We start from the raw sequence: 18823 nt of genomic DNA, 5'->3' as shown, positions 1-18823 counted from the left end.
TATCAAAGAGTTTATTTTCTTTAACTCTTCTGATCATCCTCTCGACATGCACCCTCAAACGGGCGATGGACTGCGTCTTCAGAACATCCACCTCTGGCATTTGGGCCCTCTTGGAGAGGAAGGCAGGACGATGAACAGTCCCAGGTACAAGGTCATCCACCAAGAATCCCTTGTCAACCATGATGGCCATGTCAGGCGTTAAGAGTGGTGCAATCCCTGACTGACGAAACACCTCCTTGTCACTCATGGAACCCTCAAAGAGTGCTGAAACAAAACTCAGGGCTCCGTGAGGGGACATGCCCACCATGGCCTTAAAGGTGCAGTGGGACTTGTAGGTCGAGAAAACTTCGCTCTGAAGGAGCATGGATGACGGTGTTTGACGCCGTAGCTCTGTACAGTCGAGGACCACCTGTGTGTCACTGTAGCTGCCATCAAAGTCGCGTGGAAGATGGGCCTTCACAGCTGCTGGAGACATCCATATACAGACTGAGCCCAGTAAGCTGTAGAGGAAGTTGGCCCAGGTCACGATGATTCGGCTGACGGTTGCTCGGTGGATGTTAAATCTATGACCCAACTCCCTCTGGGTACAGCCAGTGGACAGGTATGTCAGGAAGAGCTCATCTATTGGCAGCAGTTTCTGTGGGGAGAATTGTTTACTGAGTGTTAGTTCAAAACCACCCTTTTAATGCTTAGGGATCTGTGTCTGTGTGTTTTTTGGGTGAATGGGTACTTACAGTTGGTCTGGTTAAAGGGCTTTCAGTTGTTGTGCTAGTGGCGTAGGTTTTCTTTGCTCTGGTGACCCTAATTATTTTGGCTGTTCGATCAGGTTCCAAAACGCCATCAGATGCTCGTATGAGGGGAATCTAAAATACAGCATTACAATTGAAATCAGTTGTCTTGTCATACAAGCTTAAGAATAACATTAAATATCCCATGACATGCTGTTTTTGTATGCTTTTATATAGGCCTTAATGGTCCCCTAATGTCTCTTTCCCGAAATTCAGCCTTGGAACTCATTAATGTTCAATAACCTCCTAAAGTGAACATTTCATGTCATGAGACCTTTAAGAAAAAAAGAGGAAATAATCAAGTTAAGAGAAGATGTTGATCTAATAACTAGCTTACCTGGTGTAAAATCTGATGTCTTCAGGAGACGAAGCAAACCGTTTCAGTCCAAAGTTGGAAAGATGATACGTTTGGACCTGCTCTCTCAGCGCCTCGAGTTCCCTCAACATATCTCCATACTGCTCCCTGTCCACACATACGGTACCGCTGGCCCCATAGTCGTGGTCCACGACCATCGGGACCATGGCGGGTTGCTCGCTGTCCTCCTCTGGCTCTGCCGGGTCAGGTTCCGGACTTCCAAACACCAGCCCGTGACTTACTGGTGTATTTGTTCCACTCAAATAAAGAAGGAACAGAGCCTGCTGCCAAAACCCGTCTACCCTTAGCAGTAGTGACGATTTCATGGTCTTCGAAAAGTCGACTGCAAACCTTGGTGTGTTGGGTCACCGAATATTCCACCCTCCTTATTTTGTGCAGCCACCGCGCACGAAGGCAGGTGTCCTTCGGGAAGCAGTGGACGCTCAAATGGTTGTTATAACGGCCTGAAGCCGAGCAAAGTGGCACACAACAGTGTTCCTTAGACCCACGCACAGTACCTTGGAACTTGAATGTATCACGTACATTATATTTCTTTTTACTTTCTTTTTTCCGTACAACTGCACCACTCATCTTGTTGTTCGTTCACTAATTCGGAGGAGGACAGGAAGTAAACCGGAAACTGATTTGCCGAATTTGGGCTACGGCGGAAGTTCGTCAGTACGATTGTGAACAGAGCCTATTGTGGGCTGACCAAGCCCCCACTCATTCCTTGGTCTTTAGCAAAGGCCCATGTGGATCTTCATGGTATTGCATTTCCGATTTTGGATGCAATGGTAAAAAGTTCTCCAAATCCTGAAACATTGATAGTATAGGCCAAGAGTAACTACCACACCACAAATGGCCCAATATCACCCATAAGTGACGCTACAGGCCACGCCCTGATACACAAAGATACAAGGCTTTCTGGAATGGGTAGGCTCACCAAGCCCCCTCCCTTCACTCCTTGGCTTGAAATAAAAGCCCTTGTGGATCTTGATGGTATTGCATTTCAGATTTGGTATCCCATTGGTAAGTCTGCAGCATGGAATTTTACAGTGACAATTTCTAAAGAATATACATTTTTCAGTGGTTTGCAATGTTTGGAGGAATCCGCCATTGCTGCTTGCAGTTATATTTAGGATTCCTCCGTAAGGAGGAAACCTATTGTTATTGTTAGTTTTATTATTATTATTATTATTATTATTCTAGTTCCATGGGAGTCAATGGCAGCCCCTAGAACCCTTGGATAACTTTTTGTTAAATTTGGCACACTCATTAAGGACAGTTCCTTCTATACCTACACCAAGTTTCATGTATCCCATCAGACCACTCTAGCGCCACCAATGGGTCAAAGTTGGACTTGTGTTTACACACGCAACTTTTGAACCGTATGACTGATTTACAAAAATGAGGTACCATTGGATTCCCTGGATGAAGACGAGTTCAACGCACCCTATGACGTCAATTTCCGGTTGTATAGATTTTCCGCTATTTCCGGTTGTATCAAAAACCTTTGAAAGCCTACTCCTCCTACAATTATTGTCATATCTTCTTCAAAATGACCATAGATGATCTTCAGACCAAGCCTCACAAAAGTTATCCCATGGCGTTTTGATTTTCTAAACCGTTTGTCCGGCACAACCAATCAAAATCAGCAAAAAAGTAACCAAACAGGAACTTGGGTCAAATCTCAGCAAATCTTTGAGATATCAACACTAAACTTGGTATATCGGTGGACGACACTACAACATGTTACCATGTGCAAAGGCAACTTCATATCTCAAAAGATGATTGATATAAAGCAAATCGAATTTATCGCTAACGCTAAAATAATGCTTTACACATCCGCCGGTCAAAAACTGATACTTTGATTCAATCACAAGTTCATATGAAGACTCTTGAGAATGTTTAGTACACAAATCTGAGGAAAAGTTGACTGTAACATGAAAAGTCGATTTTATGTGAATATTTGAAACATGCATGCTTGGCTAATTGCTAACGAAATTTTCAATGAAATGTCTCCCCTGCTCTTCAGCGCGCGCGTGCTCCACATTCTCACACACTCAGCCTTTCCCTTGACACACGCGCGGGCTTGGCGAGACGCATACACAACATTTCAGGCAATTGTGGGCTGACCAAGCCCCCACTCATTCCTTGGCTTGAAGTGAAGGCCCTTGTGGATCTTGATGGTAATGCATTTTAGAAAAAGTTCTCAAAATCCTGAAACATTGATAGTATAGGCCAGGAGTAACTACCACACCACAAATGACGCACCATTATCCATAGGTGGCGCTACGGCCAAGCCCCAATTTTCCATTTACAAAGTGATGCCATTCGCATCCCATTTGTCCCAAAATTCTGAAATTCATTAGATATGCCTTATTTCTCATGAGGAACAAAAAAGCCTCAATAACCTATAACGGCCGCCATATTGGATGTTTTTGTACAATAAAGATTTAGGAAACACGTTTTTTTGCTACTTCTCCTACAATTCTTGTCCAATCTTCCCCAGAATTGGCAGGTATCATCGTCAGAGCAACCCTCACTGAATTCTTTAACAGATTTTTGAATTTCAAAACCGTTTGTCCGGTACAGCCAATCAAAATCGTCAACAAAGCAACCAAACAGGAAGTTGGATCAAATCTCAGCAAATCTTTGAAATATCAACACCAAACTTGGTGTGTCACGTGAAAGACACTACGTCATGTTCCCATGTAGGAAGGCAAATTAATATCTTCAAAAATGATTGAAATGAAGGAAATCAAATTTATTTCTAACGCTAAAATAATGCTTTACACATCCGCCAGTCAAAAAACTCTGATTCAATCACAAGTTCATGAAGACTTTTGAGAATGTTTAGTACACAAATCTCAGAAAAAGTTGACTGTAAGATGAAAAGTTGAATTTAGGTGAATATTTGAAAAATGCATGCTTGGCTAATTGTTAAGGAAATTTCCAATGAAATGTCTCCCCTGCTCCTCAGCACGCGCGCTCCACATTCTCACACACTCAGCCTTTCCCTTGACACACGCACAAGCTTGGCGAGACGCATACACAACATTTCAGGCAATTGTGGGCTGACCAAGCCCCACTCATTGCTTGGTCTTTAGCAAAGGACCATGTGGATCTTGATGGTATTGCATTTCCGATTTTGTATGCAATGGTAAAAAGTTCTCAAAATCCTGAAACATTGATAGTATAGGCCAAGAGTAACTACCACACCACAAATGGCCCAATATCACCCATAAGTGACGCTACAGGCCACGCCCTGGTACACAAAGATACAAGGCTTTCTGGAATGGGTAGGCTCACCAAGCCCCCTCCCTTCACTCCTTGGCTTGAAATAAAAGCCCTTGTGGATCTTGATGGTATTGCATTTCAGATTTGGTATCCCATTGGTAAGTCTGCAGCATGGATTTTTACAGTGACAATTTGTGAAGAATATAAATTTTTCAGTGGTTTGCAATGTTTGGAGGAATCCGCCATTGCTGCTTGCAGTTATATTTATTATTATTATTCTAGTTCCATGGGAGTCAATGGCAGCCCCTAGAACCCTTGGATAACTTTTTGTTAAATTTGGCACACTCATTAAGGACAGTTCCTTCTATACCTACACCAAGTTTCATGTATCCCATCAGACCACTCTAGCGCCACCAATGGGTCAAAGTTGGACTTGTGTTTACACACGCAACTTTTGAACCGTATGACTGATTTACAAAAATGAGGTACCATTGGATTCCCTGGATGAAGACGAGTTCAACGCACCCTATGACGTCAATTTCCGGTTGTATAGATTTTCCGCTATTTCCGGTTGTATCAAAAACCTTTGAAAGCCTACTCCTCCTACAATTATTGTCATATCTTCTTCAAAATGACCATAGATGATCTTCAGACCAAGCCTCACAAAAGTTATCCCATGGCGTTTTGATTTTCTAAACCGTTTGTCCGGCACAACCAATCAAAATCAGCAAAAAAGTAACCAAACAGGAACTTGGGTCAAATCTCAGCAAATCTTTGAGATATCAACACTAAACTTGGTATATCGGTGGACGACACTACAACATGTTACCATGTGCAAAGGCAACTTCATATCTCAAAAGATGATTGATATAAAGCAAATCGAATTTATCGCTAACGCTAAAATAATGCTTTACACATCCGCCGGTCAAAAACTGATACTTTGATTCAATCACAAGTTCATATGAAGACTCTTGAGAATGTTTAGTACACAAATCTGAGGAAAAGTTGACTGTAACATGAAAAGTCGATTTTATGTGAATATTTGAAACATGCATGCTTGGCTAATTGCTAACGAAATTTTCAATGAAATGTCTCCCCTGCTCTTCAGCGCGCGCGTGCTCCACATTCTCACACACTCAGCCTTTCCCTTGACACACGCGCGGGCTTGGCGAGACGCATACACAACATTTCAGGCAATTGTGGGCTGACCAAGCCCCCACTCATTCCTTGGCTTGAAGTGAAGGCCCTTGTGGATCTTGATGGTAATGCATTTTAGAAAAAGTTCTCAAAATCCTGAAACATTGATAGTATAGGCCAGGAGTAACTACCACACCACAAATGACGCACCATTATCCATAGGTGGCGCTACGGCCAAGCCCCAATTTTCCATTTACAAAGTGATGCCATTCGCATCCCATTTGTCCCAAAATTCTGAAATTCATTAGATATGCCTTATTTCTCATGAGGAACAAAAAAGCCTCAATAACCTATAACGGCCGCCATATTGGATGTTTTTGTACAATAAAGATTTAGGAAACACGTTTTTTTGCTACTTCTCCTACAATTCTTGTCCAATCTTCCCCAGAATTGGCAGGTATCATCGTCAGAGCAACCCTCACTGAATTCTTTAACAGATTTTTGAATTTCAAAACCGTTTGTCCGGTACAGCCAATCAAAATCGTCAACAAAGCAACCAAACAGGAAGTTGGATCAAATCTCAGCAAATCTTTGAAATATCAACACCAAACTTGGTGTGTCACGTGAAAGACACTACGTCATGTTCCCATGTAGGAAGGCAAATTAATATCTTCAAAAATGATTGAAATGAAGGAAATCAAATTTATTTCTAACGCTAAAATAATGCTTTACACATCCGCCAGTCAAAAAACTCTGATTCAATCACAAGTTCATGAAGACTTTTGAGAATGTTTAGTACACAAATCTCAGAAAAAGTTGACTGTAAGATGAAAAGTTGAATTTAGGTGAATATTTGAAAAATGCATGCTTGGCTAATTGTTAAGGAAATTTCCAATGAAATGTCTCCCCTGCTCCTCAGCACGCGCGCTCCACATTCTCACACACTCAGCCTTTCCCTTGACACACGCACAAGCTTGGCGAGACGCATACACAACATTTCAGGCAATTGTGGGCTGACCAAGCCCCACTCATTGCTTGGTCTTTAGCAAAGGACCATGTGGATCTTGATGGTATTGCATTTCCGATTTTGTATGCAATGGTAAAAAGTTCTCAAAATCCTGAAACATTGATAGTATAGGCCAAGAGTAACTACCACACCACAAATGGCCCAATATCACCCATAAGTGACGCTACAGGCCACGCCCTGGTACACAAAGATACAAGGCTTTCTGGAATGGGTAGGCTCACCAAGCCCCCTCCCTTCACTCCTTGGCTTGAAATAAAAGCCCTTGTGGATCTTGATGGTATTGCATTTCAGATTTGGTATCCCATTGGTAAGTCTGCAGCATGGATTTTTACAGTGACAATTTGTGAAGAATATAAATTTTTCAGTGGTTTGCAATGTTTGGAGGAATCCGCCATTGCTGCTTGCAGTTATATTTATTATTATTCTAGTTCCATGGGAGTCAATGGCAGCCCCTAGAACCCTTGGATAACTTTTTGTTAAATTTGGCACACTCATTAAGGACAGTTCCTTCTATACCTACACCAAGTTTCATGTATCCCATCAGACCACTCTAGCGCCACCAATGGGTCAAAGTTGGACTTGTGTTTACACACGCAACTTTTGAACCGTATGACTGATTTACAAAAATGAGGTACCATTGGATTCCCTGGATGAAGACGAGTTCAACGCACCCTATGACGTCAATTTCCGGTTGTATAGATTTTCCGCTATTTCCGGTTGTATCAAAAACCTTTGAAAGCCTACTCCTCCTACAATTATTGTCATATCTTCTTCAAAATGACCATAGATGATCTTCAGACCAAGCCTCACAAAAGTTATCCCATGGCGTTTTGATTTTCTAAACCGTTTGTCCGGCACAACCAATCAAAATCAGCAAAAAAGTAACCAAACAGGAACTTGGGTCAAATCTCAGCAAATCTTTGAGATATCAACACTAAACTTGGTATATCGGTGGACGACACTACAACATGTTACCATGTGCAAAGGCAACTTCATATCTCAAAAGATGATTGATATAAAGCAAATCGAATTTATCGCTAACGCTAAAATAATGCTTTACACATCCGCCGGTCAAAAACTGATACTTTGATTCAATCACAAGTTCATATGAAGACTCTTGAGAATGTTTAGTACACAAATCTGAGGAAAAGTTGACTGTAACATGAAAAGTCGATTTTATGTGAATATTTGAAACATGCATGCTTGGCTAATTGCTAACGAAATTTTCAATGAAATGTCTCCCCTGCTCTTCAGCGCGCGCGTGCTCCACATTCTCACACACTCAGCCTTTCCCTTGACACACGCGCGGGCTTGGCGAGACGCATACACAACATTTCAGGCAATTGTGGGCTGACCAAGCCCCCACTCATTCCTTGGCTTGAAGTGAAGGCCCTTGTGGATCTTGATGGTAATGCATTTTAGAAAAAGTTCTCAAAATCCTGAAACATTGATAGTATAGGCCAGGAGTAACTACCACACCACAAATGACGCACCATTATCCATAGGTGGCGCTACGGCCAAGCCCCAATTTTCCATTTACAAAGTGATGCCATTCGCATCCCATTTGTCCCAAAATTCTGAAATTCATTAGATATGCCTTATTTCTCATGAGGAACAAAAAAGCCTCAATAACCTATAACGGCCGCCATATTGGATGTTTTTGTACAATAAAGATTTAGGAAACACGTTTTTTTGCTACTTCTCCTACAATTCTTGTCCAATCTTCCCCAGAATTGGCAGGTATCATCGTCAGAGCAACCCTCACTGAATTCTTTAACAGATTTTTGAATTTCAAAACCGTTTGTCCGGTACAGCCAATCAAAATCGTCAACAAAGCAACCAAACAGGAAGTTGGATCAAATCTCAGCAAATCTTTGAAATATCAACACCAAACTTGGTAGGATGACTCGGAACCCTCTTCTGAGGATGTCCAATCAATTTGGTGTCATGTGATCGTGTCATGTGATCGGCGTGGCCGCAGGAACCAAAAATGTGTTTTGGCCAATAACTGTTGATTTGTTTGCCTTTAGTTCATGAAAACTCTTGAGAATGTTTAGTACACAAATCTCAGAAAAAGTTGACTGTAACATGAAAAGTTGAAATTTGGTGAATATTTGAAAAATGCATGCTTGGCTAATTGTTAAGGAAATTTCCAATGAAATGTCTCCCCTGCTCCTCAGCGCGCGCGCTCCACATTCTCACACACTCAGCCTTTCCCTTGACACACGCGCAAGCTTGACGAGACGCATACACAACATTTCAGGCAATTGTGGGCTGACCAAGCCCCCACTCATTGCTTGGTCTTTAGCAAAGGCCCATGTGGATCTTGGTGGTATTGCATTTCCGATTATGTATTCAATGGTAAAAAGTTCACAAAATCCTGAAACATTGATAGTATAGGCCAAGAGTAACTACCACACCACAAATGGCCCAATATCACCCATAAGTGACGCTACAGGCCACGCCCTGATACACAAAGATACAAGGCTTTCTGGAATGGGTAAGCTCACCAAGCCCCCCCTCCCTTCACTCCTTGGCTTGAAATAAAAGCCCTTGTGGATCTTGATGGTATTGCATTTCAGATTTGTTATCCCATTGGTAAGTCTGCGGCATGGAATTTTACAGTGACTATTTGTAAAGAATATACATTTTTCAGTGGTTTGCAATGTTTGGAGGAATCCGCCATTGCTGCTTGCAGTTATATTTATTAGGATTCCTCCGTAAGGAGGAAACCTATTGTTATTGTTAGTTTTATTATTATTATTAGGATTCCTCCGTAAGGAGGAAACCTATTGTTATTGTTAGTTTTATTATTATTATTATTATTATTCTAGTTCCATGGGAGTCAATGGCAGCCCCTAGAACCCTTGGATAACTTTTTGTTAAATTTGGCACACTCATTAAGGACAGTTCCTTCTATACCTACACCAAGTTTCATGTATCCCATCAGACCACTCTAGCGCCACCAATGGGTCAAAGTTGGACTTGTGTTTACACACGCAACTTTTGAACCGTATGACTGATTTACAAAAATGAGGTACCATTGGATTCCCTGGATGAAGACGAGTTCAACGCACCCTATGACGTCAATTTCCGGTTGTATAGATTTTCCGCTATTTCCGGTTGTATCAAAAACCTTTGAAAGCCTACTTCTCCTACAATTATTGTCATATCTTCTTCAAAATGACCATAGATGATCTTCAGACCAAGCCTCACAAAAGTTATCCCATGGCGTTTTGATTTTCTAAACCGTTTGTCCGGCACAACCAATCAAAATCAGCAAAAAAGTAACCAAACAGGAACTTGGGTCAAATCTCAGCAAATCTTTGAGATATCAACACTAAACTTGGTATATCGGTGGACGACACTACAACATGTTACCATGTGCAAAGGCAACTTCATATCTCAAAAGATGATTGATATAAAGCAAATCGAATTTATCGCTAACGCTAAAATAATGCTTTACACATCCGCCGGTCAAAAACTGATACTTTGATTCAATCACAAGTTCATATGAAGACTCTTGAGAATGTTTAGTACACAAATCTGAGGAAAAGTTGACTGTAACATGAAAAGTCGATTTTATGTGAATATTTGAAACATGCATGCTTGGCTAATTGCTAACGAAATTTCAATGAAATGTCTCCCCTGCTCTTCAGCGCGCGCGTGCTCCACATTCTCACACACTCAGCCTTTCCCTTGACACACGCGCGGGCTTGGCGAGACGCATACACAACATTTCAGGCAATTGTGGGCTGACCAAGCCCCCACTCATTCCTTGGCTTGAAGTGAAGGCCCTTGTGGATCTTGATGGTAATGCATTTTAGAAAAAGTTCTCAAAATCCTGAAACATTGATAGTATAGGCCAGGAGTAACTACCACACCACAAATGACGCACCATTATCCATAGGTGGCGCTACGGCCAAGCCCCAATTTTCCATTTACAAAGTGATGCCATTCGCATCCCATTTGTCCCAAAATTCTGAAATTCATTAGATATGCCTTATTTCTCATGAGGAACAAAAAAGCCTCAATAACCTATAACGGCCGCCATATTGGATGTTTTTGTACAATAAAGATTTAGGAAACACGTTTTTTTGCTACTTCTCCTACAATTCTTGTCCAATCTTCCCCAGAATTGGCAGGTATCATCGTCAGAGCAACCCTCACTGAATTCTTTAACAGATTTTTGAATTTCAAAACCGTTTGTCCGATACAGCCAATCAAAATCGTCAACAAAGCAACCAAACAGGAAGTTGGATCAAATCTCAGCAAATCTTTGAAATATCAACACCAAACTTGGTGTGTCACGTGAAAGACACTACGTCATGTTCCCATGTAGGAAGGCAAATTAATATCTTCAAAAATGATTGAAATGAAGGAAATCAAATTTATTTCTAACGCTAAAATAATGCTTTACACATCCGCCAGTCAAAAAACTCTGATTCAATCACAAGTTCATGAAGACTTTTGAGAATGTTTAGTACACAAATCTCAGAAAAAGTTGACTGTAAGATGAAAAGTTGAATTTAGGTGAATATTTGAAAAATGCATGCTTGGCTAATTGTTAAGGAAATTTCCAATGAAATGTCTCCCCTGCTCCTCAGCACGCGCGCTCCACATTCTCACACACTCAGCCTTTCCCTTGACACACGCACAAGCTTGGCGAGACGCATACACAACATTTCAGGCAATTGTGGGCTGACCAAGCCCCACTCATTGCTTGGTCTTTAGCAAAGGACCATGTGGATCTTGATGGTATTGCATTTCCGATTTTGTATGCAATGGTAAAAAGTTCTCAAAATCCTGAAACATTGATAGTATAGGCCAAGAGTAACTACCACACCACAAATGGCCCAATATCACCCATAAGTGACGCTACAGGCCACGCCCTGGTACACAAAGATACAAGGCTTTCTGGAATGGGTAGGCTCACCAAGCCCCCTCCCTTCACTCCTTGGCTTGAAATAAAAGCCCTTGTGGATCTTGATGGTATTGCATTTCAGATTTGGTATCCCATTGGTAAGTCTGCAGCATGGATTTTTACAGTGACAATTTGTGAAGAATATAAATTTTTCAGTGGTTTGCAATGTTTGGAGGAATCCGCCATTGCTGCTTGCAGTTATATTTATTATTATTATTATTCTAGTTCCATGGGAGTCAATGGCAGCCCCTAGACCCCTTGGATAACTTTTTGACAAATTTGGCACACTCATTAAGGACAGTTCCTTCTATACCTACACCAAGTTTCATGTATCCCATCAGACCACTCTAGCGCCACCAATGGGTCAAAGTTGGACTTGTGTTTACACACGCAACTTTTGAACCGTATGACTGATTTTCAAAAATGAGGTACCATTGGATTCCCTGGATCAAGACGAGTTCAACGCACCATATGACGTCAATTTCCGGTTATATAGATTTTCCGCTATTTCCGGTTGTATCAAAAACCTTTGAAAGCCTACTCCTCCTACAATTTTTGTCATATCTTCTTCAAAATGACCAGAGATGATCTTCAGACCAAGCCTCACAAAAGTTATCCCATGGCGTTTTGATTTTCTAAACCGTTTGTCCGGCACAGCCAATCAAAATCAGCAAAAAAGTAACCAAACAGGAACTTGGGTCAAATCTCAGCAAATCTTTGAGATATCAACACGTAACTTGGTATGTCACAAGGAAGACACTACAACATGTTACCATGTGCAAAGGCTATTTCATATCTCCAGAAATGGTTGATTTAAAGCAAATTGAATTTATCGCTAACGCAAAAATAATGCTTTACACATCCGCCGGTCAAAAACTGATACTTTGATTCAATCACAAGTTCATATGAAGACTCTTGAGAATGTTTAGTACACAAATCTGAGGAAAAGTTGACTGTAACATGAAAAGTCGATTTGTGGTGAATATTTGAAAAATGCATGCTTGGCTAATTGCTAACGAAATTTTCAATGAAATGTCTCCCCTGCTCTTCAGCGCGCGCGTGCTCCACATTCTCACACACTCAGCCTTTCCCTTGACACACACGCGGGCTTGGCGAGACGCATACACAACATTTCAGGCAATTGTGGGCTGACAAAGCCCCCACTCATTCCTTGGCTTGAAGTGAAGGCCCTTGTGGATCTTGATGGTAATGCATTTTAGAAAAAGTTCTCAAAATCCTGAAACATTGATAGTATTGGCCAGGAGTAACTACCACACCACAAATGACGCACCATTATCCATAGGTGGCGCTACGGCCAAGCCCCAATTGTCTATTTACAAAGTGATGCCATTCTCATCCCATTTGTCCCAAAATTCTGAAATTCAATTAGATATGCCTTATTTCTCACGAGGAACAAAAAAGCCTCAATAACCTATAACGGCCGCCATATTGGATTTTTTTGTACAATAAAGATTTAGGAAACACGTTTTTTCGCTACTTCTATTACAATTTTTGTCCAATCTTCCCCAGAATTGCCAGGTATCATCGTCAGATTAACCCTCACTGAAATCTTCAACAGATTTTTGAATTTCAAAACCGTTTGTCCGGTACAGCCAATCAAAATCGTCAACAGAGCAACCAAACAGGAAGTTGGATCAAATCTCAGCAAATCTTTGAAATATCAACACCAAACTTGGTGTGTCACGTGAAAGACACTACGTCATGTTCCCATGTGAGAAGGCAAATTAATATCTTAAAAAATGATTGAAATAAAGGAAATCTAATTTATTTCTAACGCTAAAATAATGCTTTACACATACGGCAGTCAAAAAACTCTGATTCAATCACAAGTTCATGAAGACTCTTGAGAATGTTTAGTACACAAATCTCAGAAAAAGTTGACTGTAAGATGAAAAGTTGAATTTAGGTGAATATTTGAAAAATGCTTGCTTGGCTAATTGTTAAGGAAATTTCCAATGAAATGTCTCCCCTGCTCCTCAGCGCGCGCGCTCCACATTCTCACACACTCAGCCTTTCCCTGACACACGCGCAAGCTTGACGAGACGCATACACAACATTTCAGGCAATTGTGGGCTGACCAAGCCCCACTCATTGCTTGGTCTTTAGCAAAGGCCCATGTGGATCTTGATGGTATTGCATTTCCGATTTTGTATGCAATGGTAAAAAGTTCTCAAAATCCTGAAACATTGATAGTATAGGCCAAGAGTAACTACCACACCACAAATGGCCCAATATCACCCATAAGTGACGCTACAGGCCACGACCTGATACACAAAGATACAAGGCTTTCTGGAATGGGTAGGCTCACCAAGCCCCCTCCCTTCACTCCTTGGCTTGAAGTGAAGGCCCTTGTGGATCTTGATGGTAATGCATTTTAGAAAAAGTTCTCAAAATCCTGAAACATTGATAGTATAGGCCAGGAGTAACTACCACACCACAAATGACGCACCATTATCCATAGGTGGCGCTACGGCCAAGCCCCAATTTTCCATTTACAAAGTGATGCCATTCGCATCCCATTTGTCCCAAAATTCTGAAATTCATTAGATATGCCTTATTTCTCATGAGGAACAAAAAAGCCTCAATAACCTATAATGGCCGCCATATTGGATTTTTTTGTACAATAAAGATTTAGGAAACACGTTTTTTCTTTACTTCTCCTACAATTTTTGTCCAATCGTCCCCAGAATTGGCAGGTATCATCGTCAGAGCAACCCTCACTGAATTCTTCAACAGATTTTTGAATTTCAAAGACATTACATCATGTTCCCATGTGAGAAGGCAAATTAATATCTTAAAAAATGATTGAAATAAAGGAAATCTAATTTATTTCTATCTAACGCTAAAATAATGCTTTACACACCCGCCAGTCAAAAACCTCTGATTCAATCACATGTTCATAAAGACTCTTGAGAATGTTTAGTACACAAATCTCAGAAAAAGTTGACTCTAAGATGAAAAGTTGATTTTTGGTGAATATTTGAAAAATGCATGCTCTGCTAATTGTTAAGGAAATTTCCAATGAAATGTCTCCCCTGACCCTCAGCGCGCGCGCTCCACATTCTCACACACTCAGCCTTTCCCTTGACACGCGCAAGCTTGGCGAGACGCATACACAACATTTCAGACAATTGTGGGCTGACCAAGCCCCCACTCATTGCTTGGTCTTTAGCAAAGGCCCATGTGGATCTTGATGGTATTGCATTTCCGATTATGTATTCAATGGTAAAAAGTTCACAAAATCCTGAAACATTGATAGTATAGGCCAAGAGTAACTACCACACCACAAATGGCCCAATATCACCCATAAGTGACGCTACAGGCCACGCCCTGATACACAAAGATACAAGGCTTTCTGGAATGGGTAAGCTCACCAAGCCCCCCCTCCCTTCACTCCTTGGCTTGAAATAAAAGCCCTTGTGGATCTTGATGGTATTTTATTTCAGATTTGTTATCCCATTGGTAAGTCTGCGGCATGGAATTTTACAGTGACTATTTGTAAAGAATATACATTTTTCAGTGGTTTGCAATGTTTGGAGGAATCCGCCATTGCTGCTTGCAGTTATATTTATTAGGATTCCTCCGTAAGGAGGAAACCTATTGTTATTGTTAGTTTTATTATTATTATTATTATTATTATTATTATTCTAGTTCCATGGGAGTCAATGGCAGCCCCTAGACCCCTTGGATAACTTTTTGACAAATTTGGCACACTCATTAAGGACAGTTCCTTCTATACCTACACCAAGTTTCATGTATCCCATCAGACCACTCTAGCGCCACCAATGGGTCAAAGTTGGACTTGTGTTTACACACGCAACTTTTGAACCGTATGACTGATTTTCAAAAATGAGGTACCATTGGATTCCCTGGATCAAGACGAGTTCAACGCACCATATGACGTCAATTTCCGGTTATATAGATTTTCCGCTATTTCCGGTTGTATCAAAAACCTTTGAAAGCCTACTCCTCCTACAATTTTTGTCATATCTTCTTCAAAATGACCAGAGATGATCTTCAGACCAAGCCTCACAAAAGTTATCCCATGGCGTTTTGATTTTCTAAACCGTTTGTCCGGCACAGCCAATCAAAATCAGCAAAAAAGTAACCAAACAGGAACTTGGGTCAAATCTCAGCAAATCTTTGAGATATCAACACGTAACTTGGTATGTCACAAGGAAGACACTACAACATGTTACCATGTGCAAAGGCTATTTCATATCTCCAGAAATGGTTGATTTAAAGCAAATTGAATTTATCGCTAACGCAAAAATAATGCTTTACACATCCGCCGGTCAAAAACTGATACTTTGATTCAATCACAAGTTCATATGAAGACTCTTGAGAATGTTTAGTACACAAATCTGAGGAAAAGTTGACTGTAACATGAAAAGTCGATTTGTGGTGAATATTTGAAAAATGCATGCTTGGCTAATTGCTAACGAAATTTTCAATGAAATGTCTCCCCTGCTCTTCAGCGCGCGCGTGCTCCACATTCTCACACACTCAGCCTTTCCCTTGACACACACGCGGGCTTGGCGAGACGCATACACAACATTTCAGGCAATTGTGGGCTGACAAAGCCCCCACTCATTCCTTGGCTTGAAGTGAAGGCCCTTGTGGATCTTGATGGTAATGCATTTTAGAAAAAGTTCTCAAAATCCTGAAACATTGATAGTATTGGCCAGGAGTAACTACCACACCACAAATGACGCACCATTATCCATAGGTGGCGCTACGGCCAAGCCCCAATTGTCTATTTACAAAGTGATGCCATTCTCATCCCATTTGTCCCAAAATTCTGAAATTCAATTAGATATGCCTTATTTCTCACGAGGAACAAAAAAGCCTCAATAACCTATAACGGCCGCCATATTGGATTTTTTTGTACAATAAAGATTTAGGAAACACGTTTTTTCGCTACTTCTATTACAATTTTTGTCCAATCTTCCCCAGAATTGCCAGGTATCATCGTCAGATTAACCCTCACTGAAATCTTCAACAGATTTTTGAATTTCAAAACCGTTTGTCCGGTACAGCCAATCAAAATCGTCAACAGAGCAACCAAACAGGAAGTTGGATCAAATCTCAGCAAATCTTTGAAATATCAACACCAAACTTGGTGTGTCACGTGAAAGACACTACGTCATGTTCCCATGTGAGAAGGCAAATTAATATCTTAAAAAATGATTGAAATAAAGGAAATCTAATTTATTTCTAACGCTAAAATAATGCTTTACACATACGGCAGTCAAAAAACTCTGATTCAATCACAAGTTCATGAAGACTCTTGAGAATGTTTAGTACACAAATCTCAGAAAAAGTTGACTGTAAGATGAAAAGTTGAATTTAGGTGAATATTTGAAAAATGCTTGCTTGGCTAATTGTTAAGGAAATTTCCAATGAAATGTCTCCCCTGCTCCTCAGCGCGCGCGCTCCACATTCTCACACACTCAGCCTTTCCCTGACACACGCGCAAGCTTGACGAGACGCATACACAACATTTCAGGCAATTGTGGGCTGACCAAGCCCCACTCATTGCTTGGTCTTTAGCAAAGGCCCATGTGGATCTTGATGGTATTGCATTTCCGATTTTGTATGCAATGGTAAAAAGTTCTCAAAATCCTGAAACATTGATAGTATAGGCCAAGAGTAACTACCACACCACAAATGGCCCAATATCACCCATAAGTGACGCTACAGGCCACGACCTGATACACAAAGATACAAGGCTTTCTGGAATGGGTAGGCTCACCAAGCCCCCTCCCTTCACTCCTTGGCTTGAAGTGAAGGCCCTTGTGGATCTTGATGGTAATGCATTTTAGAAAAAGTTCTCAAAATCCTGAAACATTGATAGTATAGGCCAGGAGTAACTACCACACCACAAATGACGCACCATTATCCATAGGTGGCGCTACGGCCAAGCCCCAATTTTCCATTTACAAAGTGATGCCATTCGCATCCCATTTGTCCCAAAATTCTGAAATTCATTAGATATGCCTTATTTCTCATGAGGAACAAAAAAGCCTCAATAACCTATAATGGCCGCCATATTGGATTTTTTTGTACAATAAAGATTTAGGAAACACGTTTTTTCTTTACTTCTCCTACAATTTTTGTCCAATCGTCCCCAGAATTGGCAGGTATCATCGTCAGAGCAACCCTCACTGAATTCTTCAACAGATTTTTGAATTTCAAAGACATTACATCATGTTCCCATGTGAGAAGGCAAATTAATATCTTAAAAAATGATTGAAATAAAGGAAATCTAATTTATTTCTATCTAACGCTAAAATAATGCTTTACACACCCGCCAGTCAAAAACCTCTGATTCAATCACATGTTCATAAAGACTCTTGAGAATGTTTAGTACACAAATCTCAGAAAAAGTTGACTCTAAGATGAAAAGTTGATTTTTGGTGAATATTTGAAAAATGCATGCTCTGCTAATTGTTAAGGAAATTTCCAATGAAATGTCTCCCCTGACCCTCAGCGCGCGCGCTCCACATTCTCACACACTCAGCCTTTCCCTTGACACGCGCAAGCTTGGCGAGACGCATACACAACATTTCAGACAATTGTGGGCTGACCAAGCCCCCACTCATTGCTTGGTCTTTAGCAAAGGCCCATGTGGATCTTGATGGTATTGCATTTCCGATTTTGTATGCAATGGTAAAAAGTTCTAAAAATCCTGAGACATTGATAGTATAGGTTAACAGTAACTACCACACCACAAATGGCCCAACATCACCCATAGGTGACGCTACTGGCCACGCCCTGATGCACAAAGATACAAGGCTTTCTGGAATGGGTAGGCTCACCAAGCCCCCTCCCTTCACTCCTTGGCTCGGAATAAAAGCTCTTGTGGATCTTGATGGTATTGCATTTCAGATTTGGTATCCCATTGGTAAGTCTGCGGCATGGAATTTTACAGTGACTATTTGTAAAGAATATACATTTTTCAGTGGTTTGCAATGTTTGGAGGAATCCGCCATTGCTGCTTGCAGTTATATTTATTATTATTCTAGTTCCATGGGAGTCAATGGCAGCCCCTAGAACCCTTGGATAACTTTTTGTTAAATTTGGCACACTCATTAAGGACAGTTCCTTCTATACCTACACCAAGTTTCATGTATCCCATCAGACCACTCTAGCGCCACCAATGGGTCAAAGTTGGACTTGTGTTTACACATGCAACTTTTGAACCGTATGACTGATTTTCAAAAATGAGGTACCATTGGATTCCCTGGATCAAGACGAGTTCAACGCACCTATGACGTCAATTTCCGGTCATATAGATTTTCCGCTATTTCCGGTTGTATCAAAAACCT

Source organism: Osmerus mordax, chromosome 6 (assembly GCF_038355195.1).
Source record: "Osmerus mordax isolate fOsmMor3 chromosome 6, fOsmMor3.pri, whole genome shotgun sequence".
Lineage (NCBI taxonomy): Eukaryota > Metazoa > Chordata > Actinopteri > Osmeriformes > Osmeridae > Osmerus > Osmerus mordax.
This window is presented reverse-complemented; position numbering follows the sequence as displayed.